The following is a 23,822-nucleotide window of genomic DNA, read 5'->3' as shown; positions in this document are numbered from 1 at the left end:
CTGGCCTCCATTCGATACATTCAACATGAAATTCCTAAACATTTAAATAATTCTAGTTCACGGGCTTCCCCTTAACCTCACATTTCCGTCCTCTGTCTTAGCACTGTTACCTCTCGAATTCCATCGAATGTGGTTTCTTATTTTTCACCTATGTAATGCAGTTGGCTTTTCAAAGAACATTTCAATCTATAATCCATACATTACAGTATGTATATGATGGCATCACCCAACCTCCGATCCTTCCATTTCCTTCTCACCAATACCACCTTCCAAACCCCATCAAATAAGGTTTCCTACACATAATAGCTATAGCACACCTAATGAAATTGACTTTAAGAATAATCAAATGTTCTAAACTTAAGGAGTCATCAAAAACCTTCTTGATTTCTGTGAAAAATATCTTTACACTAGTGTTTCTATCTGACGGGATCACAACTTCTCGCATTCCTTCTTCTTTCTCACTGATGATACCTTCCAGAACTCTTACATGTATTTCTTTTGAAAGCAGGATACAATAAAATTGACTTTTCTAAAAAGAATCAGAGAGCTGTCCATGCAACCAAAAACTTATTGAAATACAGATGATCATTGTGAACCCATCTGAAGGTGGCGGCTAAGGGATCATGGTTAACCTCATGCTTATCTTACACTGGGATCGAAGTTGTATTGTATATATATTTTCAGTCAATCAAAACGCGTCTCTAATAGTAATATGCCTGTTCAGCACTGTCTGCAAAAGGAACGGGCAATCCAAATAGTTTTGAAAACGCGAAGTTCAAGTCTCTCGTCTATTTTTTCCTTCTTTATCTCTTTCAAGTGATATCCGTTAAAACAAAAGAAAATCAACAATAGCCATGCTCAAATAATGGATCGTTTGGGGCAAAATTGGGGCTTGTAATGGGCGCGGCCATTTAAGTTTGGTGGAAACTCGGAACACTCGGATATCATTGATTCAATAACTACCAGCCATGATAAATAATGTGCCGAGGGAAACAGTTTACCACTGGCGTTGTTTTAAAGGGTTGGATGTAAGGTAATAAACATGACCCCTTGCCGGCCAGCATCAAATCTTCATAATGCGTAATGATGATCTGTGTTTGTAAACAGACTGGTGTAATCTTTGCTGTACCGCCGTTTGAATTGTTTTAATCTTTACGGATGGAAATTGTAAATATTTAAATAAATCTATTTTTGCTTTGTAAACCACATTTTAAAAGAAATTAGAAGTAAATGAAACAGTGTTATATATTGAATGCTTGTACATACACCTCATACATTCCAAAGGCCTTGTTACGTGTAGCTATACAATGAACAATTGAAATGCTCGAAAGGCCGCACATGTCAAAAGTTCCTAGAAAAACCTCCTACTCATTGGACACGTCGATGCTAAATGGTGCATCATCGTTCTTAAAAGAGCATATAGATTGATTTTAAAACGCTTATCGATTGGATAATTGTGGCCAAAACATTAAATAGTGTATTAAAGTAAATAGTGGTTTCAAAACTTGTAACTTTGGAAAAATAACTAACGAGAAAGAAAGAAATACTATATACAACACCCAGGGGTTTGTGTGAAATGTTTCTACAACAATAGAAAAGCTATTCTGAAGATTAATTGGCCTGTTTTGTGTCAACGTGAGTTATTTTGACAATATCAGGTGTGGTCTAAGGATACGACCTAAAACGAATTGCCGCTAACTTATATGCCTAACTAACAACATCGGAAATGTATGGCAATATTACAATCTATTACAAATCATAACAAATAATAAGTAGGTTTATTCCTTTCGATGCAACAAATTGACAAAAATCTATATATATTTTCATGAGTATAACAAAAACTGCGGGCTATTTCTTATGCGTTATCATGTCCGGGACATCGTGATGCGGTCTTCCGGTCAAAGGTCACTGTGTCAATCAATCAAAATGCATTTAGAGGTATTTCACGTGTGGTATAATCTGAATGTTATTCAACAGTTGTATAATGATTATTTCTTTGGATTTGAATAACACCCACCTATTGTGGTAGAAACATTTTTATACGTTTCTTTTTGAAAATGAACGAAGTGTTATTGTCCATCATTCGTGTAATTGTAAAAAAAAATATCTGTCTTGCTTTAATTATCGGAAAAGGATAGGTATTTTCTGTGACCAGAGGTTGATAGTAGCCTGTATCACTGGTCGATAACCCATAACGTGCATATCTCCCAAGTCAATATAAAACGGTGTGGTGCGCCCGCACTATAAACTACGACTTAGAGCACATAGGGCGAAATCCCAATGACTCGTGTCCAATCATTTCAGCTATCTACAATAAAACCTGTTTTAATCAAATCGATATCAATAGACTTGCCTGAAGACCCTAAAAGCAATAAGTTTTCAAATAAATTTATATCGACACTACATATTATTAATCATAACTGAATAAATCCCCCGCCTCAATTAATCCAATTAAAATCCTGTGCTAAAGTAGTAACCTTTGTCCTTAATTTCAAGAGGACATCAAGTCGAGCGTCTGTGATATTAAAAAACTAATCATTACATGTAGTCAAGTTTGCAATAACCCGTTAAACATCAGCCATGTATATTAGCGGAACTTTGTATAGCAATAACCACAGAACAACAATTAGACTTTGGACCGTTACAGTTCATATTATTGTGCATATCTTACACGGGTCGTCCTTAAAACGGTTTTCCTTGACAGGATTTACAAGAGGATCATTAGCAATGTTTTGTTGACAAAAATTGATCATTTCCTGGATAGAGACGCTCATCGGCGTGCGCTGACATTGCAGGTGGCGCTTCATCTGATTCACGTGACCTGTCGCTTTCTCTATTTGGTCACTTCGGCTTAGAACTGGCATGATGAATGATGACGTGGTACACAGATGATGTTTTTGTGGTGCACAGATGTTGGTGACGTATCACATATATGATGGTGGGCACGAAAATGTTTCACAAAGACACCTACATCCAATAAGCAATGCACTTTGCTACAATAAACGAGCAAAAATAAACACAACATAAACAAACAAAAAACAAAAACAAAAAAAAACAGAAAAACACAATGCAAGCAAACAACTGAACAAATTACAAAAATGCTACTCAACTACATTAACACATTAGGACAACACAAATTGATTGTTTCTAAAATGTAAATTGATTGTTAATTGATTAACGAGTATTTTACGCTAATTTTCAAACAAGAAGAAATCATTTAACATATTTTTTTTCATTTCTGTTAGCATTCAATTACTTCTTCAGTGTAATTAATTAATCTATTTTAAACTAAAATGCGTTAAAGAATTAATTTTGTAAAGGAAAGAAAATGAAGCTAGAAAAAAGAAGTTTTTACTTGTCAACACGATTGCGCTCTGACAAGTCAAAAACAGACACGTGTCTCCATGCAGTACCAAATTGGCAACACAAGATTCACAACATTACAAGCTACACAAAGATAAATCATTCTATTAAATATATTGATACCTTGACATCCTCACGAAGGCAATAACTTAAAAGAATACTAGAAAAGAATATAGAGGCTTTAAAAATTTTGAACTTAGAGAGAAATAACATGTGGGCTGTAACGGCTGGAAGTTACGCGTGCACGCGTGGTTTTGGGCAGTATCTTAATTGACCCAACAGACATATACATAATGTTATAGACGTTTTTACATCATATAATCGAACTTCGACCCGTTTTTACTGCAATTCCGACCTTGATTAATATGAATCTATATTTATGGTACATGTGCCCGCTAAGATGCTGCAGTCCACTTTATCTGACTTTTGACCCTCTCATTAGGCGGTACCAATATCTGGTAACACATGTACTCCTTCCTTGACGTAATACTCTTACTAGTTATAACGGTTGATCAAATTCAACAGTTCAAAATTACCAGAAACTTTCTTTAACGAAAGCAAAATCTACTTTTGAACCTTGTTCAAGTCTTGATTATTTGTTGACCTGGACATGGTACGAGACGTACCGTCTTTTTAAACGATGTTTGGGAATTCTTTATCTGTTCCGGACAAAATCTGCACCGACAAATTAAAGTAGTAATTGATTCCCTTCAAGCTTCGGTGTTTTCCAGAACGATTTGATAAATGAAATGTAAAAGCGCGTATGAGGAAATGTTGAACTTCAAGGGTACACTCAAAGGACTAGGACTTCCCAGCATAAATATGTGTACACCGTGTATTATCATCCGTTACACATACTGACAGCGTCTGACAAGCCGATTAATGTTCTAATAAGCAATCGCATTACAAAGGAATATGTATCAGTCTAAAATTAGATCAAATCTGACAGAGGAATCAAGGTCGTGCGTAGCAAAGAAATGCAAGACGATACTAGTATGACATGCTTTGTTACATGTAGCTAGGAGATAATTCCAACAAGGAATGATAGCCATCAACAACAAAGCTCAAGCGAATGAAATAAAAGATAATAAAATAAATGAATGAGGAAAAATATGGCGTTTACTTACTTGTATTGTAAATGATGTCACTGGTGTTACGCCGATAGTATTGATCTGAAAATGAAATATTTTGTTTCAAGACTGGTACAGTACATGTATGATGACGAAGTATTATCTAAATATACCGGTTCCAACCCAACACTGCATTTAAAACAGTACTGGCCACAGCGATTTTGAAAGTTCTGTGTTTACTACACTGGACTTTCCTAAAAAAAAACTTATAATGACTTCCTAGTGTAATGTCTACACATGCAGTTGAAAACGAAACCCAATGTAAATACAGTTATCATAATGTCCAATTATTTCCTTCTCGAAATATATTCTTTTGAGGGGAAAACGTCTTTTCCATTACCGTCTTGTCCTCTATTCCAAATAATATCCAAATTTGGAAACAGGAATATCGGATCTTTTGTTTCAACAGCAGCAGCGAGATTACAACTTAAGTCTTATTCAGCGCAGCAGACGACACGACACAAGGAAGTCGACAAACAATCCTATATATAGTCTGTTTCATATTTATGGTCACAAAGGCGACTCATCTAATTTCATCGCCAACGCAGGAAAATCTTTAAATGAAACAAGATCAAACAAAGGAGAATAGTATTTCAAATCAATAAAGGTGCTCTTGAAAGCGAGCTCTCCTAAGTATCGTTCAGCCGATTGGGTTTTGCTATAATCTCTCTCCGCGGCCACTTGATAACTTGAATACACAGAGAAAATGTTGATCCTGGCGGCTGTTTTAAGTTCCTGACAGCATACTGCTAATGATGTGAACAACGAGACAAACACTGGTTGAGCTGCTGGTCTAGTCTTAGATCAGCCCGATTGGCTAAGAATTGGTCAGACAGATGGAACACCGATTAGTAATTCGATTTCTGTCGAGAGATTTACCAATAAACCCTGTGAAACTACTTTGTGCTATCTGTTCCTTAATTTGTTTTAGATATGATCAAATATTAGAGCGAAATATAAAAAGCCTTTAATGAAATGACCCATAGACATCTACTGTATTTTCAGGAATTGAAGAAAAGTGAGAAAGTTCCATTCAAAATTTATAGTGCAAGAAGTCTAGAGGTGACGATCGCGAATGTGTAACAAAAAAAAAAAAAAAAAAAAACACCGAACAAAATAAACCAGTTATTCACATGTAATTAGAACACATGAAATGTATATGAAGTGTGTGTTGATTTGGAGGACACTGGTAGCGAGAATTGTATAACCGACCAGGAACTATTTGGTTACGTTAACGTTTAATTTCTTTATAATAGAAATCTTATCAAAGACCCCCTCGCAACCTTGAAGCAACGATAACTGTAAACTCGAAAATATTATCAGGCATATTTTTGATATAGAAAAACTTCCCCTTAAAATAACGAAAATTTAAAGTGCTCGCAACCTGCATGGTTTTATAAATAGCTAAACCAGTGTAAAACAATAACAATGATATATGTTACCGCTCGTTATAAACAGAACGTGTACGCTGTGCGGATCATCACTCGCACCCATGGGACTCCATTCGGCCTTCTAGATCTCCGTGTAGTATTCTTTAAGGGACATCTAAACAGCAAATCCAGTCAAAACATTGATATTTTACGACCTTACAAATTCCTACTATGGTGCAATTAAACAGAAATAACTTTATGAAGTTTTAGCAAGTATCATGGCAAACTGTGAGACTTGCTGTTGACATGTAATTTGTTAATCTGTTTTTAAATTTCAACAAAACATATGGGAAATCTATGTTTCAGGGGGACATAATTAGCTCATTTGTATCGCATATATTGCACAAACTAGTCATGTCATTTTGCTCACAAGTGTCTAAAGCACAAAATGTGGGCATTGGTTTGACAAGATTTAACTTTATAATATGTATAAACACTGTTTTTATTTTGACCTTGAAATGCAAATGGCCGTTGTGAATGATATCACACAAATATGGCATACGAGGAGGCATATTAAACATCAAAAATGCTCTTATTAGACAATATAAAGAACTCTTATACAGGCAAAAATTTCTGAAAAAGGCCTCAAACTCACCAGTTAAACAATTTGACTTAAAACGGTCCTTCTTACTATGATCAGATGTCTTAAAAGCATAATATAGGAGCATTTTTGATTGAAATGTCCCCCTTTATGCCATATTTGTGTAATATTATTCACAACCGCCATTTGCATTTTAAGGTCAAAACAAAACATGCGTTTATACGTACAAAAAGTAAAACCCGGTCAAAAAATGCTCCTACCCTGTGCTATAGACACTTGTGAGCGACTTAAAATTATTCCATACTACATCTTACTACAAAGTAACTCTATTTTATTTATTTATATGACGAAATCGGCGTTAATAGAGTAGTTAGTCACTTTAATACATTACATACCCAAAATGCGGGACACTGTACATGTGGTAACAATATCTTTTTGTATATTTTCTAGGCTTGTCCTCGTTTGATTTTTCACTTACCTACATGTACTACATGATATGTCTGATGTTTTCAAGAGAGAACATAGACTTGGTTAATAACAGATAGTACGTCTCTGAGGAGAGTGATACGCATCAATATGAACAATGGTATCTAGTTGACCCTTGATTTTTACAGGAATTAAGTCAAATCACTATTTTGTCAGAAATATGAAGGATTCCCCAATCCCAAGAGTCAAATCTCTTATTAATGAAATAGGCTCCAAAAATCCAAACATGAACGTGGCCGGAACAGCTCTATGTGTAAAACCCGTTGTATGTTCCTACTGCTGCGAAAATGATCGCGCGTTCTACGTTATAATGAAAGGTCACATATTTTATTTGATATAATCGCCAGTATAATCAGCAATATGTCAGAGTTGAGTTAGCTACAACTAGTTTACTCTCGTACAGGAAAGGGCAGCGGGCTTACGTTATTTACTTCCATTGGTAGAGTGAACAGGGAAGCTGAGGTTGAAGGTTCCTTTTGAAACACGTTACTTTCTGTTTTCCTATTAAAGAAGTTAGGTCAATGTGTCACTTAACTGTAGCTAAGTCACCACAATCTCATGCCATGTAATCACATAGATACCATTCACTACACTAAACTGTTACTTAGTCTACACAAATTACCAACATATATGCCACGTAATCACATAGATACAATTCACTACACTAAATTATAACTTAAGTCTCCACAAATTACCAACATATATGTCACTTAATCACATATGTACCATTCACTACACTAAATTGCAACTTAGTCTACACAAATTTCCAACATATCACATAGTCTACACAAGTTACCAAAATGTATGTCAGGTAATCACATAGGTACCATTCACTATACATTACCGCTATTAGCATTTCAAGGTCAAAATAAAAACAGTGTTTACACATATATTATAATGTTAAATCTGGTCAAACCAATGCTCCTTTTTCGTGCTTTAGACACATGTTAGCCAAACGAAATGGCTATTTTGAGCAATGTATGCGATACAAATGAGCTAATTAAGTCCCCTGAAACATGCATTTGTCTCATGTTTTGATGAAATTCACAAACAGCTTAACAAATTACATGTAAACAGCAAGTCCCAAGGTTTCCCATGATACATGCTGAAAGTTCAAGTTATTTCTGCTAAATTGTACCATAGTGGGAATTTAAAGACTTAAAATATAACTGTTTCGACCGGATTTGCTGTTTTGTTGTCCCTTAAGCTTTCAGCTTTCCAGCTGTTGAAATCAAATTATAGGGGTCTGTCCCTAAACTATCCTATAGGAATTTATGTTATACAAAGGTGTATATTAAAATCAATCATTACGAAATGGTTGTATTCATATTTGTAGAAAGAGGGAATATGGCACATTAGGTTCTAATAGACCGATAGCGGCATCATGATCAACTGTCGACATATTGCTGACCTTAGCTATTGTGTGTGTTCCCCTACCATTTGTGGACACGTGTGGGATCGTGTTGGCTTTTGTATATATTCATAAGCATATATTCATATTCATTTGTATATTCCCACTATTTTAAACACTGTCTTCATGCATATATGACACTAGTTTTAATTAACCATCTTAATTTGTGGGCTTAGTCATGACAATAGATTGTTATGTTTATCCCCGTAATTTATACACTGTTGCCATGACACTAGGTTGTGTTTATCCTCGTAATTTATAGACAGTTGCCATGACATTAGGTTATGTTTATCCCCGTAATTTATACACTGTTGCCATGACATTAGGTTATGTTTATCCCCGTAATTTATAGACACTGTTGCCATGACACTAGGTTATGTTTATCCTCGTAATTTATAGACACTGTTGCCATGACATTATGTTATGTTTATCCCCGTAATTTATAGACACTGTTGCCATGACATTATGTTATGTTTATCCCCGTAATTTATAGACACTGTTGCCATGACATTCTGTTATGTTTATCCCCGTAATTTATAGACACTGTTGCCATGACATTAGGTTATGTTTATCCCCTTAATTTATAGACACTGTTGCCATGACACTAGGCTATGTGATTGATGATTTATAGACACTGTTGTCATGACATTATGTTATGTTTATCCCCTTAATTTATAGACACCGTTGCCATGACACTAGGTTATGTTTATCCCCTTAATTTATAGACACTGTTGCCATGACATTAGGTTATGTTTATCCCCGTAATTTATAGACACTGTTGCCATGACACTAGGTTATGTTTATCCCCGTAATTTATAGACACTGTTGCCATGACATTAGGTTATGTTTATCCTCGTAATTTATAGACACTGTTGCCATGACAATAGGTTATGTTTATCCCCGTAATTTATAGACACTGTTGCCATGACAATAGGTTATGTGATTGATGATTTATAGACACTGTTGCCATGACATTAGGCTATGTTTATCCCCTTAATTTATAGACACTGTTGCCATGACATTATGTTATGTGATTGATGATTTATAGACAATATTGTCATGACATTAGGTTATGTTTATCCTCGTAACTTATAGGCACTGTTGCCATGACATTAGGTTATGTTTATCCCCGTAATTTATAGACACTGTTGCCATGACACTAAGTTATGTTTATCCCCGTAATTTATAGACACTGTTGTCATGACACTAGGTTATGTTTATCCCCGTAATTTATAGACACTGTTGCCATGACATTCTGTTATGTTTATCCCCGTAATTTATAGACACTGTTGCCATGACATTAGGTTGTTTATCCCCGTAATTTATAGACACTGTTGCCATGACACTAAGTTATGTTTATCCCCGTAATTTATAGACACTGTTGTCATGACATTATGTTATGTTTATCCCCGTAATTTATAGACACTGTTGTCATGACATTATGTTATGTTTATCCTCGTAATTTATAGACACTGTTGTCATGACATTAGGTTATGTTTATCCTCGTAATTTATAGACACTGTTGCCATGACACTAGGTTATGTGATTGATGATTTATAGACAATATTGTCATGACATTAGGTCCTGTGATTCGCCATTTAGTGTTCCTATGACCAATAACTTATAGACACTGAACATAATATTAGGATTTTTTCATCCCAGTAACTTATATTAGACATTGTTTATATAACATAATTATAAGGTACTATTTACTCCCATTATTTATGGACAGCTGTTATATTAGGTTGTGATTCCCCATTTATGGACAATGTTGGCATGGCATTAGGTTTTGTTAATCCCCATAATGTATCAACACTGTACATGTTATCACAACATTAAGTTAGAAGTTGTCTCTTAATTCTTTGACAGCTTTAAATTAGTAGTGACATTAAGTTTTAGGTTGACCCATAATGTATCGACTCCTTTGTTACGACACTTGGTTTTGTTTATACTCATAATTCATGACGTTAGTTTTCTTTTTCGCAATAATTTATAGGCACTGTTGTCATGACATTAGGCTCTTGTTCTCCATTGGCCATTTTGCAAATCCCCATTATTAATGGACATTTTTGTCATGGTATTAGGTTCCATGATTCTCCATCATTTAAAGACATTGTTTTGAAAATAGATTTTGTTTATCCCCATAATGTATGGACATTTATTATGTTAGTTATGAATTCTTATTGGCCCATCAATATTCCATAAAGGTCATTACATCAAGGCTAGAGAGGTAAGGATTCTTGTTATGACAATAGGGCTTTTTTTCTATTTTATTATAAATAATTATAGTTACAGTATCCTTGCTCCTTGCAGTACAAGAACCAACCCCTGCAAGCATTTGTGGTAAGGAAAAACTGCATGAAGTTGAGTTTGCTAGGGTCAAGGGAACTTAGGTTATCACTCGGAAACAAATTTTCTATTTTAGTAACAGTGACCTTGACCTTCAGACCTGAAAAGCAATCCCAAGCAAATCACTTTTGGTAAGACAGATCTGCATGAATTTTGAGTTTTATCAGCCCAAGGGAACTTGAGTTATCGGATGGAAGCCTCTGTGCAGACACCACTGACACGGACACCAAATTAGTGATACCTACATACATGTTGTCTGCAAATCTGCTTTTTGCAGGCGACACAAAAAGGGCTGTTTTATCCCTATAAATTGTGGAGGTTTCTCTTAATTTAGGGACATTGCCTTCATGACATGAGCTTTTGTTTTATGCTACCAAAATACATTTGTTTAATTCCTCAATTCATGGATATTTTTTGTTGCCATGACACAACACTTGATACAGCCTTGAATATTCTATAACTGGGATCCCTGGAATGTTGGTAATAAATCATCTCTCAAAAAACAAACAACAATAAATTATTTCAGATTTTCCATAATTTAATACAAAAAGTATCCAAAACCCGGATTTAATTATACACAAAAATACTCTTTTTAGCTTTATACATTATTTACATTTCAAAACGATACAATTTTTGCTAATTATGTGGCCTAATTACATATATCAATAAATTACAATGATGTAGACAAGTGAAGCTCCAAGTATTTACCAATATGTGTAAACTGCTACTATAAGTAATAGTGTAACCCACTCCATTCCATTGCACAATAATCTGTATATACAGTATCACTAGATATTCAGCACTTTATATATACACAGCAGGGCGCCAGCGTTCTGGATCAGGTTATTACTAATGTGATGTGGCTGTCACAATAGTACCTTTGTACTCCTAACAGATAATTACCTATACTCTAAAAGGTCTTAATTCTTCTGATCCGTTTCATAAATATTTAAAAGAAGAAACTATTCAAATACATCCTTTTTGAATCTATAAAAGAATATTATGTGTCTATACTTTAAAATTTATGTTGTTAAATTTAAAAGTCCCAGGACCCTTTTTTAGTATTTTTATTTTCTGGACTCCTAATGAATACATATGAAAAGCTGCCACTGATTAACAAAATGGTAATTATTCTAAATCACAGCAGTTTTTGTACACATTAATACACATCAACAGTTAAGTATGACTGCAGGCTACTTTTCCAAAACTGAGTTAGTGCAAGATGTAAATTGGCCAGTTTAAACAATATCTAACTCATTCTTCATGGGCATTCACTATTCAGCAGGTTTGGACTGGGACAGTTTATACATTGATTAGTCTAAACAGTATTTTGATGTCTGAAAATATTTATAAGTTATCAATGAATTAGTCTCTGAGCATATTTTGCTCTCATGAAGTCAGCTGAAATTGTACATTCATAAATATTGGATAAACAATTTACCAAAGCCTGATATTTTTGATTTATAAAAACTTTTTTAAATATAAAAGTATTTAGTTAGGTTGCAAGTACTAGTTCATGTGATCATGCAGACTTTGTTATATCAATGCATGCTGACTCAAAACTACTGTCAGGGTAAGATATCTATAGCCTGATTTAAATGCACTACTAAATAGATACAGTATCGCAGGCATTCAAATGTGAAAGTATGATAGAGATAACACAACCAAGCCTGCAGTAGAATATCAGATACATTGACATGTAGAGTTTCCAGAGATTACCTTTACAACATGCAATTCAGGCAATTAAACTGAAACAGATTTTTGACATTAAGGTACAGTGTATGTCAGAAATTTATATTGGGTTGTGCTCTTAATCTGCATACAATTGCAATAAATGCATTACTTCACAGACCAGATATTCACAGAATTGTTATACTAGCTATATAGATCACTAAAGATCAGTAGTAAAATGTCAGAAAACAACATGTACATCTGTTGGATATTCCCAGTCAATATCGAGCGACTGATAAATGTCATAAAACATGTAACTACTTTAATGATTCAACGATATCCTCATTTTATAAATTACAATTCACAACATACCCGACCAGTTCTTATCAGAAAAGATTTTCCAAAAAAAATTCACAAGCTCTATGTAAAAACTGATTTCCCCAAAGAATTCACATGTTTTGATCAGATCTAGAAAGTGATGTTAATAAATGGAAAAGGGAGAAATTATCATTTACCAAAATATTCCTGTCAGCTTGTTTCAATATAAGTTAATCAAATTTATAAAGACCAATATGATACCTTTTCTACATATTTCCTGTGGCCATGTGTAACTTAGCAACCCAATATCTGTGTCTGAATGTAGGAAGCACTTTATCTACATTCAATATAAAACAAGATCTTGATAAATAGGTATATAGGCAGCCCCAGCTGAAAGTCAATATACCAACCACTCAACCAGGAACAAATTGGTCCTACAGTACATCCAATTGTGATCTGCATACCAACATTGTTGTAATTACCAACAGCATAAAGCCTAGTAATATATTCTGTTACTGAAGCTATAATCAAAGTCTAAAATTATTCTGAGAGTGCATATTATGAGGATCTAATTATTAGGAGCTACCAAATGTTCGGTGTACATTTTATTTGCTGTGTTAAATCATTTGACAACTATATTATGACTCCTGATTTATAATTACTAGAATCACAAATAAAGGCATTCTGTATCAACCAAAAGCTAATTACTACCCGCATTTTAAATTAATTTCAGACCAAATTTGCTATTGCTTTGAAGAGTACACACCCACATGATGATAAGTCAATGCTCAATCAGCATGATTTCCAGAGAAGGATATCTGGTACAAGAATGTTTGCTATCAGCTGTTTACAAGCTACAATATCATTTCACTTTGACCATGACAAGACCAATGCAGAAAACACATAATGTTGGTATACATATTACAGTAAATGACTTCATGTTACAATATACTGCAGGGTTTCTTCTCCTTGAATGGATTTTCCTTGACGGGGAAAACTAAGGGATCCCCTGTAATATTTTGTTGGCAGAATGTGATGAGTTCATTCATGGTCCGACTGGCTCGCACTCTGTCAAGTTTCAGGTGGTGTTTCAGCTGTTCCACCTGACCTCGGAGCTTGACGATTTGGTCATTCTTGTTTGGGATCACCATGGCGACAAGATGCTATGTGAGGATTCAGTCAGTGTGTATACTACGACACCCCAGCCAAACAACACCATGCACTCAGCTAAGGTAAACAAAACGAAACAAAAAATGAAAATAAAAAAAAAAAGCTATAGGATAGACACACCAAGAAAGACATGCAGGAGTTATACTACAACATTTACACAACATAGAGACAGAAAGAAGGCATACTAGAGCAAAGTCTTCCATTTCCAAGAGAAAATTTGGTATCATTATGTCATACAGAATCAAAACCAAGTAAGTAAATCTTCATTTCTTTCTCTTGGATACTGTATAGTGAAGTTGTATGTTCCCCTATATATATTGTATGTACATATTGTTGCACATACATTTCAACTTCCTGAATCAAAGTGCATTATTGCCAATGATCAGATAAATGTTATTGTATTGCATTCAGTGAGGGCTACATCAATATTTTACATTCTCTACTAACTGTGATATATCTGTAAAATGTGTTTCTGTTTTCCTGCTACATAACAATTGGTTATCCCTGCAAAATAACAGTCTGCCTATAGCTAGCTGCTAGCTACCAAACATTTTTAAAGTGCTAAAAGTGGAAACACAAGTACTTAATTTATTTGACCTAGAAAAACTCTTTCTAATAACGTGAAGTGTATGTGAAATTTATCATTATGTCTCTAATCAAAATTAAACCTGTCAGAGATGTTGGAAGTTCATTTGATGAGACAAAGAGGATGAACATATTTTGATATTCTCCTGAAAAATCCTATTTAATTTTGTATATATACATATATAAACCAGTGACAGTGTTTTTTTTCACTTGTTTTAGATAGGGCCACTTTGTCCCAATTTGATAAGAAAATTGGCAAGTTGCAAAAAGAATTTTCAGTTCTGAGCAAGCTTAAGGGAACTTGTACATGTATCAACTTATATTACAGGAGATGATTTCATGGAATCATGGGGACCTGTCCAAACATTATGATAGTCGCCATAAAACCAGAAACAAAAGCCTGACAGGACAAATTTATGTCAATAAAATTGTTCTCTGATTTGAAGTCATATATATAAAGTTTGTATACTGTGCCAGGACTATAGAAGACTGGGAATGAATCAATGATGAAACGAACATGCGTCATGCAACAAACTGAAGTAATTTACAAGCTATATATACAGTACATACAGGACATGATGTCGTTCAAAATGCTTGTTGGTAGTTATATAGAAGGAGGTTAGGCTGTCACCTCGGCATTTGTACCGATATATGTTGTAGTGACATTATGTGGTTACCTCAAGCTCATCATCTGTAGGTATTGACATGTACAGCTGTCACCTAATTATAACTATAGGTAGCTATAGTGGCCAATTATGTCGTCACCTCAATATCTGTGAATAGTGACAGTGGTCACTTGATCATAATTAACTGTAGGCAGTGACAGATTATGTTGTCATCTCATTATAATTATAGGTAGTGACAGATTATGTTGTCACCTCAATGTAGGTAGTAACAAATTATGTTGTCACCTCATCTTATAATTATTTATATATATATAGGTAGTGACAAATTATGTTGTCACCTCATTGTAGGTAGTGACAGTTGTCACCTCATTATAATTGGCTGTAGGTAGCTTAAATAGTGACAGAATATGTTGTCACCTCATTGTAAGTAGTGACAGTTGTCACCTCATTATAATTATCTGTTGGTAGTGACAGAATATGTTGTCACCTCATTGTAAGTAGTGACAGTTGTCACCTCATTATAATTATCTGTTGGTAGTGACAGAATATGTTGTCACCTCATTGTAAGTAGTGACAGTTGTCACCTCATTATAATTATCTGTTGGTAGTGACAGAATATGTTGTCACCTCATTGTAGGTAGTGATAGTTGTCACCTCATTATAATTATCTGCAGGTAGTGACAGAATATGTTGTCACCTCATTGTAGGTGGTGACAGTTGTCACCTCATTATAATTATCTGCAGGTAGTGACAGAATATGTTGTCACCTCATTGTAGGTAGTGACTAGTTGTCACATCATTGCAGGTACTAACAGTTGTCACCTCATCATTATTTATGTACAGCAGCAGCTGCAGACAGATTATATTGACATCCTCATTATCTGTGGGTAGTGACAGGTTATGTTGTTGCTCCATGAACTGATTTTGGTCAGATGTGTGACAACAGATCAAATAGCTTTAATTTCTTGTCACTTACTTGGAATCAGAGGTTAATTCTGGTCCTCCTCACCATGTGCTGACTGCACACTTCAACAAGAATTGGCTTTCGAATTCTGTCAGAACAAAATGGAAAATTATATGAAATAGTTATAGCTGGAAATTCAAAGAGACTGAAAGTATTATTAATTACTGTTGTTACATGTACATAAATCATATTAAAACAAGCATGGGGTAAAACAATGTTGAATGCCATAATATTATAGTACTAGCTATATAGAGTTATCTTGCAATTAACAATGTATGAATTATTTGAAATTGTACACTGTCAGATGGAAGCGAAATGCGCATCCATGTGTTAAGTTTCCAGCAATTTTCTGTTAGTTCCCAGCAATTTTCCACAAGTTTAACCATATATATATGTGTACAGAAAACTATAAATTTTGACGTTCATCTAATTTACTGAACAGAAAAGTATGGTGGTTAGTAACTTGGTTTCAATGCATTTAAGCATTGAACTGCTTCGCGCTTCATGTTGAATTTGCCTTTGTCCAGTTGGCATTCATCAGCCCATAACTTCCAAATGAAAGCAGTTCAATGCTTATATTTGCATTTGACAACGAATTTGAAAGATTATATCCAGGAATTTTACTCTGATAATGAATGAACAAATTATTATCGTCAAAGACGGAACAGCCTTTTCAACAGCCATCTTTCGTTATCGCCGACTTGACAATTATGACGTCACTATAATAATGACGTCATAATAAAGATTTGGAAGTTATGGACTCATAATTATAACTTCCAAGTGAGCTTGCATTGGTAAAGTTATATAGTGGGGCTGCAGTGTAAATGTAAATATATATGCATGATCGATATGGACCTAATAAAAGCACAATTACATAACTGATCAGAAATAAAAAACATAATAAAAGTGCTTCAAAGAGATCAGTAAATAAATGCAGATCTCTGGACGAACAAATGTTGCTGTCATACCCCAATTCTCCCATCTTTGACAGCTGGCACACATAAACAATGAACGAAAGGTTTCAGCAATATGAAGAGAGCCCCTTGGTATGTATTATATATTATATATATATATATATCATTTATGTCCTGCAAATTTCATTTTTACAATTTGTCAAGTCTGAAGATGGATATATATATGTTATAATTACTTCAGCTCATTTCCTGTGTACAGGATGAAGTCATGATCATATACAATAGCTGGAAATTTCCAACTCCTTTTCAATCATTTCTAGTTGTTTTTTGTATTTTTCAGTGTAAGCTAACTAAGCTTGTGGCTACTCTTGGCTGTGGGGCTATTTTTTTTTGCAACACTCACTTCCATCTTATCCTGTCAGACTCAGTTTACAATCCCTAATGCAAGCTTAAGTGTTTATGTTTTTTATGTTGTAGTTACATATTGTTCAACAGAAACACTAATATATATCATTACTTAAGTACATGTACACTAGCAATTGTCTGGTATGTACAGCCGTAATAATTTTAATAACTTTGAAAAGCTTTATTTAAGTGGTTACTCTAGGGTGTTTTCCAAGAAATACAGTGCATTCCGCTTAATCGGGTTGCCTATTTGCGGGGACTTTTTACCCGATTAACCGACTTACCCGATAAGCCGAAATGCACGTCGCCATCTTGGATTTGGTCCGTAATGGTAGTCAGACTTGGGTCGATTTTGGATGAAAATATTTGCGTTATTATTGTTAATAAACGGTGTTTTTGTTTGTGCTTTTACTGATGTCAAATTGTCAGATTACTATTACTAATTGTATAAAAATGTGTGTATTAAAATAACAAAACCTTAATGATTTTCTTATTCGCGGCACAGTACAATCGTAGCACCTCAAATCGGGGGGTCATACATCCCTGTTTCATCCGTGTGTTCCTAATTTGACATACGATCTAAGGACTCTCCGACAATTACATCTAAAATCATTTATGTTTATCATAGAGACATTCTTATGTTCGCTTTGAAGTTTAAAATATTCCATATTATTTCCAATTACCAAAGCACAGAGATCGGAGAAACCCGAGTTTATTTAGGTCGTTTCCTGTGGTATAAATTTATACGAACTTGACACTGGCAGTCACTGATAAAACAACACGAAATCCAATGTAATGTTTTTATTAACCAGTTCTAATCCTAACCTGAATAGGAATTATGAGCTAACGTCGGGCGTCTGTCATTTTACTGCTCGCTACTGATTTTTAACTCACCTGTGTATCGGTGTCGTCACATTTCCCCGTGGCGAACCCCTCACTTTGGATTCGCCACATACAGTAAGCGGTGATATCAATCGATCTGTAGCAATATCAGACCCAGGTAAAAACCTATTGTTTTGGTTTTTGCTTCGAAGATTTTACATCCCAGACGTAAAAGTTTAATTGTCTAGTCCCTTAATTATGCTTTTAAAACCCCATTACGTTTTGCCTGCTGCTGACTCTAAAAATAACATTTAATTTTACCCACAATTCTTAGTCGACTTCCTGTTGGGGAAAAACCACACGAGGCAGAATCAACAACAACACAGTTCTGAACATGACAAAACCCCGACATAACATTACCGTTTAAGGTAATATTTAACTGTTTTTTGACATTTGAACCATCAAAATTACACTATTTGTTGATAAATGTCTAAAACTTAAAGAAATACGCGATGACTTTCGTGAAAATCGGAGCATTTCTATTTTTTGTCCCGATTGTTCTATTCGAATAACCGAAAAATACGACTTTTCCAACCCAATTAAACGAATTTTTTTAACATGATTTAAGAGAAAATGGTTTTGGTTTTTAAAATTTTACCCAATTAAACGAAATACCTGATTAAGCGTTACCCGATTAAGTGGAATGCACTGTATACGTATATACACTTTTGAAAGTAAAAACTGACAAATGCAAGACTTGTACATTTAATAAGTCCTGTACATGCTCCTGCATCTTTTCTATAGTGCTTTTGTTATGCAAGAACATGTACATTATGATTTACTTGGTTTTCGACTCGCTGTTATAATTACCTTGTTTTGAACTTTGGCTGAATATATGTACATTTTCTTTTTTTTTACTACTACTACGCAGTAAAGACTTTAATTATTTTCGAAAAAAGTGTTTATTAGAATCAGGGTTGCACAATTCAGAATTGCAGTAGCCCGACACCCCATGCCAGGGCCAGTGTTATTTAGTCTGGGCTATAGCTGCTCCATAGCACTGATCATGATTACCCTCAGCTCTGGGCTAGTGAAAATTTCACTGATATATAAATCTTCCGTTCATCAATCTACATTAAAAGTTTCTGTACACGTGTAGTTCTGCCAGGTGTAGACATGATAATTGGTCAAATTCATAAGATATTACAACCACAGTTGGTTGGAAATTGACATTGGCTCATGATCAAAAACCATTTCTCAAATTCTCAAATGTAAATCACTTAGTTATCCAAGTGATGGAACTAAGAACTCAAACATGTCGAACCAGATGTAAACACAAGTGCAGGTTTAATGACATGGGCAATAATATATATATGACATGACAGTGAGTGATCCTATCACTTTCATTATAAAGATATTGATGTCTTCTTATCAATTGAGTTAATTTTGCTGCTATTAAAATTTCAACATAGATTGTTGGTTGTACGAACTGTATCTGTTCAGGGGTGTAAAAATAATTTTCAAGTCACTTGCCCCGGGCAAGTAGAGCTCAGAAAGCCACTTGTCCGAATGCAATTTCTACTTGCCCCAGTGTGCGTTTCATTAAAATATATAAAAAGTCCATATATCAAAAATTTTATTTGATATTAAATAAATAGAAAATATTAACAATCCATAATTGAAAGAAAAGAATATGTATTTTAATTTAAATTGTAGTTTTTTTTTTGTTTTTTTTTAATTATTGTCTCTTTTATTTTTTTTATTTTTTGTTAATTCCTGAATTCCGGTCCGGATTCCAATCCGACTATTAGTCACACAATTCAAACTTCCTGTTTTGATAAACAAAGATCGTTTTACAGATAAATTTTTTTTTTTTCCTTTGTCTATTAAAAACATTTGGTCAAATATTACAGTAAAGTCATAAAAACGTTCGTGAAGTGAAGGCTTCAAAGTGCCACCAGCGACCTACTTTTCCCACCTCGGAAATTTGATTTATCAACACGGAAAATAAAGATAATTCAACTACTAATTGTTTATTTTATTATGTTTTAGCATACTTCTACACTACTGTCATTCTGATAAATTCCCTAATCACACAGAATTCAGGAAATCGAACATGAAAATCATTTGAGAGATAGAAAAATCTTATTTGTCTCGGGCAAGTGTACAAACATTTTTGGCTTGCCAGAACTCAAATTTTGGTTGTCCGGGTGTCGGGCAAGTGGATTTTTACACCCCTGCTGTTACGTACTGTATCTGTCTGTTTTCATGTGTGTATATTAATATTCACAAAGCAGACAAGATCAAACCAAATTTGTTAAACGGTTGGCTTTCTATATCAAATAGGAAAATCTTTCAGATATATTCATAACATTAAAAAGTTTTCAGTAAAAATTATAATATTGTAGTTTTTTTAAATCAAAATTTGAACACTACGTATACTTCTCTTACAGTTTCCTATAATTATAATTATGAGATAAAAGTGATATTAATTTCTTTGATATTGGCACCTTTAATAAGTTCAAATCCAATTCACATTTTGCTAGCTAGCTGTTAGACTAAATGTATCCCTCAGAAAATCAGATGGAGAACAATCAGATATGCCTGCGTTTTAACAGTATAGCGGGAATAATATGTCTTAAATGACATCGCATGACTATCATGCTAAGTGCACGCTCCGTGCGAGCAAGAACATGTGTACGATCTTAGGTACAGGTGTCTGTATGGTCAGTTTCTAGCTGCCATCTCAGCAGGGCGGACACAGCAAATTTTCATTTGTTTCCATTTGCTGTGTATGACAGTCATGAAATGTAATATAATACATTTTCTCAATAACACAGGTCCAGTACCAGTGTTACCCCTAGGTCCACCTGTACAGATGTAATTAGTTTCCTGCCTTTGAATACAGGTTTCTGGGGGCTATCTCCGGTTTTTCCTGGGTGCCAGGTGTGTACCGGTGATAGGGATATAGTATGTGTGCTGTAATATTTAATAATTTCCAATGCTTCATGTATCAGTATCATCACAGATACGTCAGAGAAGCAAGGTAGTGTCAGATATTTGTATAACATGTATATAATTAAACGCCGGCTGCTAAACAGGCACCCTAGTTTGCTCTTTTAGTTGTCTTTTAGGAAAGTAGAGTGGAGGGAAGACAATATCTAGCTAGAAAGAAGTGGATCAGAGATCAGAGTGACTGACTAACTGACCAACTTTCAAGTTCACATTAATGACATGAAATAGAAGCTATTTCATAGTATGCGTAGTGGTTGTATTGATAATCAGGATGTGTTACATCAAATGGTTTATTTAAACTAGCAGCTATAAATTTCTGAAATTAATTCCCTTTCATACCATGGTGCTTTTTTTAAATTCACAATTTAAATTTAAGTATATTTCAGAGTAACTAAATACAGTCTATAACATGTTGGTGTATTGGAAAATATGGAAAAAATAATACATGTTTTTACCAAAAAATAGGAACCGAAAAATTGCTAAAAGCAGGGACTAGTAAAATTCTGAACAATGATCAAGGCTAGTGGAAAAAATGGACTACTAGCCCCTGGCCTAGTGGGAAATTTTCAGAATTGTTGCATGCATATATACAGTACCTCATTATAGTTTAGTTATTTATGAAAAAATTAATAAGAATGACTTTTTTCACATTTTTCCCCAAATCAGTAGGCCTACTTAAAAGGAAACTTTGACTAACATGTACATCCAAAGGACACACATTAAACATATCTCATAAACTAAACAGATATCATCGCCTAATTTTCAAACTAGATAATCTTTTCTCACAATTTACAGAAGTGTTACATAATTGAGTTTGCGATGTTGAATTTTATAACTTTCATATTCAAATGTCTTATATGAATCACCTTTTTTTTTTCTTTTATGGATAGATTTTAGTGAAAATGTGTATTAAAATGAAATTTCTAATGTTTCCTCACATTATTTAGAGGTGCAAATGTTGGAAGAAATTAAATTGTTGAAGAATTAAAATAAGGTAGTGTACAAAACCTGATTAAGTTCATTACCAAATTAACATCAAAATGGATTTGCGAAAATCATGTTGTAATTTTGATTTGGACTTCCTTTATATTTATTAGCACCTCGAAGCTCGATCTAGGTCCCCCACCCCCTCCTCCTTCAAATTAAACATAACATAGAATATATTTGGAGGTGCATGAGATCAGGATCCAATTTGATTTAAACTTTCCTAATAGCCACCTCAAAATTCACAATGGTTTTTAGGCAATTTTTGGGATTGGGTCGTGTATCGGAACAAAAGGAATTCAAATTAATCGACCCATCAACAAATTCAGGAAAATCCATTGAAAAGAAGTTGGTACTCAAATATTAACATTATACAGTAAAATTTAGTTTCTTCGAACTCACTTTGGCATAGTACTGTAGTTATCCTAACAGTAAATAATCACTGCCCATCAGTTTAGTTAGAACTAATTAATATAACCTGTAGATTACCTTTCTAATTAATGACCAACTGCAGGTAGCTATATATAGCTAGCAGTTACATGGCATAATTTATACATATGCCTCTTTGGAGAATTCCATTTGAACAGTCAATGTTTTTCATATACAAAATCACAGCTTGCATACAGTACACTAGGCCTACATATTGCGTACATTTACAGTAAATGCCTATGTCTGATTTAGGCAGTCGTTAGCGAGAAATGTCGATGACATGTCAACATTACGAGTTGACTCGGCCGCACCCATTAAATTTGTGTTATACCCATACACGTCTTACAAACAGACGTTCAGCTTATTCAAATAGTAAGTTAAACGTCAGTAATTTTACTATAATTATGATGTCATAATTAGGTGTAGGGCACAGATTTTCTCGGCGATTTGCACGATCATTGGTTTCCGAGATTAGGGCACCTGTCGAAATAATGACATCATGTTTAGGATTCAAAATACGCACAAATAGTCAACGTGCCGTGTATAAATAATACATCATCAACTCGAAAGACAACAACGATATTATTGCTTACCTTCAAAATGTCGAGATTTCCTCGGCAACGACGGAGCAGTGAAGACGTCGACTGTTCCTCGATTGGAAATAACAATATGGCGAAAGCCTCGTTGTGAATGTGTAATACTTAGCACATACCAACTATAGTCTGTTTCTGAAAAATTGTCCTTCAGATTCATAATCAAAGTTTGATTATAAAAGCACATCGTAAAAATCTCGAGAACATATCAATATACGTTTCTCAAAAGCAATAATATCTCGCATATATATGCAGAGTTAATGAGAATAAACAGATTTATTTTATTTATCCAATGGATATGGGAGTTATTTCCCTTCAATCACATAGCCAGAGGCAAAGTCCCATATATTCATGAAAGACATGTTTATACTGTTTATCTACACTGTGATTTATAGTCTAGTTAACTAACAAAAATAACTCTCACCCCAAGCTAATTGAAATAAAACTGATTTATTTATCTATTTTCAGTTGTTGGAATGATAGTTATCAGTATTATAACAAGGAAAAATTGTCATGAAATTAAACTCAGGGCAAATATTTTTGGCCTTCTTTAGGACCAGAAAATGAGGGAAAAAAACGTATCTGAGCACGTTTAAAGTGTAATATCTATGGATGT

At 34.3% G+C, this 23,822-nt stretch overlaps 1 long non-coding RNA gene across 2 annotated transcripts in view; it reads right to left on the bottom strand.

Moving 5' to 3' along the window:
* Positions 1–23,338, bottom strand: part of LOC117325355 — a 33,301-nt gene extending 9,963 nt beyond the window's left edge. Inside the window, exons 1-4 of one of the 2 annotated variants that reach the window (XR_004532244.1) lie at positions 23,207–23,338; positions 16,057–16,132; positions 4,491–4,535; positions 2,862–2,993 (exon numbers count right to left, since the gene is read on the bottom strand). This is a non-coding gene — a long non-coding RNA (uncharacterized LOC117325355). Of the gene's footprint in view, positions 1–2,861; positions 2,994–4,490; positions 4,536–16,056; positions 16,133–23,206 lie in introns of those variants that run through there. The other variant, XR_004532245.1, reaches the window with a different exon arrangement.
* Positions 23,339–23,822: the final 484 nt, after the last annotated feature.

The sequence above is a fragment of the Pecten maximus genome, chromosome 4 (assembly GCF_902652985.1).
Source record: "Pecten maximus chromosome 4, xPecMax1.1, whole genome shotgun sequence".
Taxonomy (NCBI): Eukaryota; Metazoa; Mollusca; class Bivalvia; order Pectinida; family Pectinidae; genus Pecten; species Pecten maximus.
The sequence above is the reverse complement of the archived record's forward strand: the minus strand, read 5'-3'. Positions and strand labels throughout refer to the sequence as shown.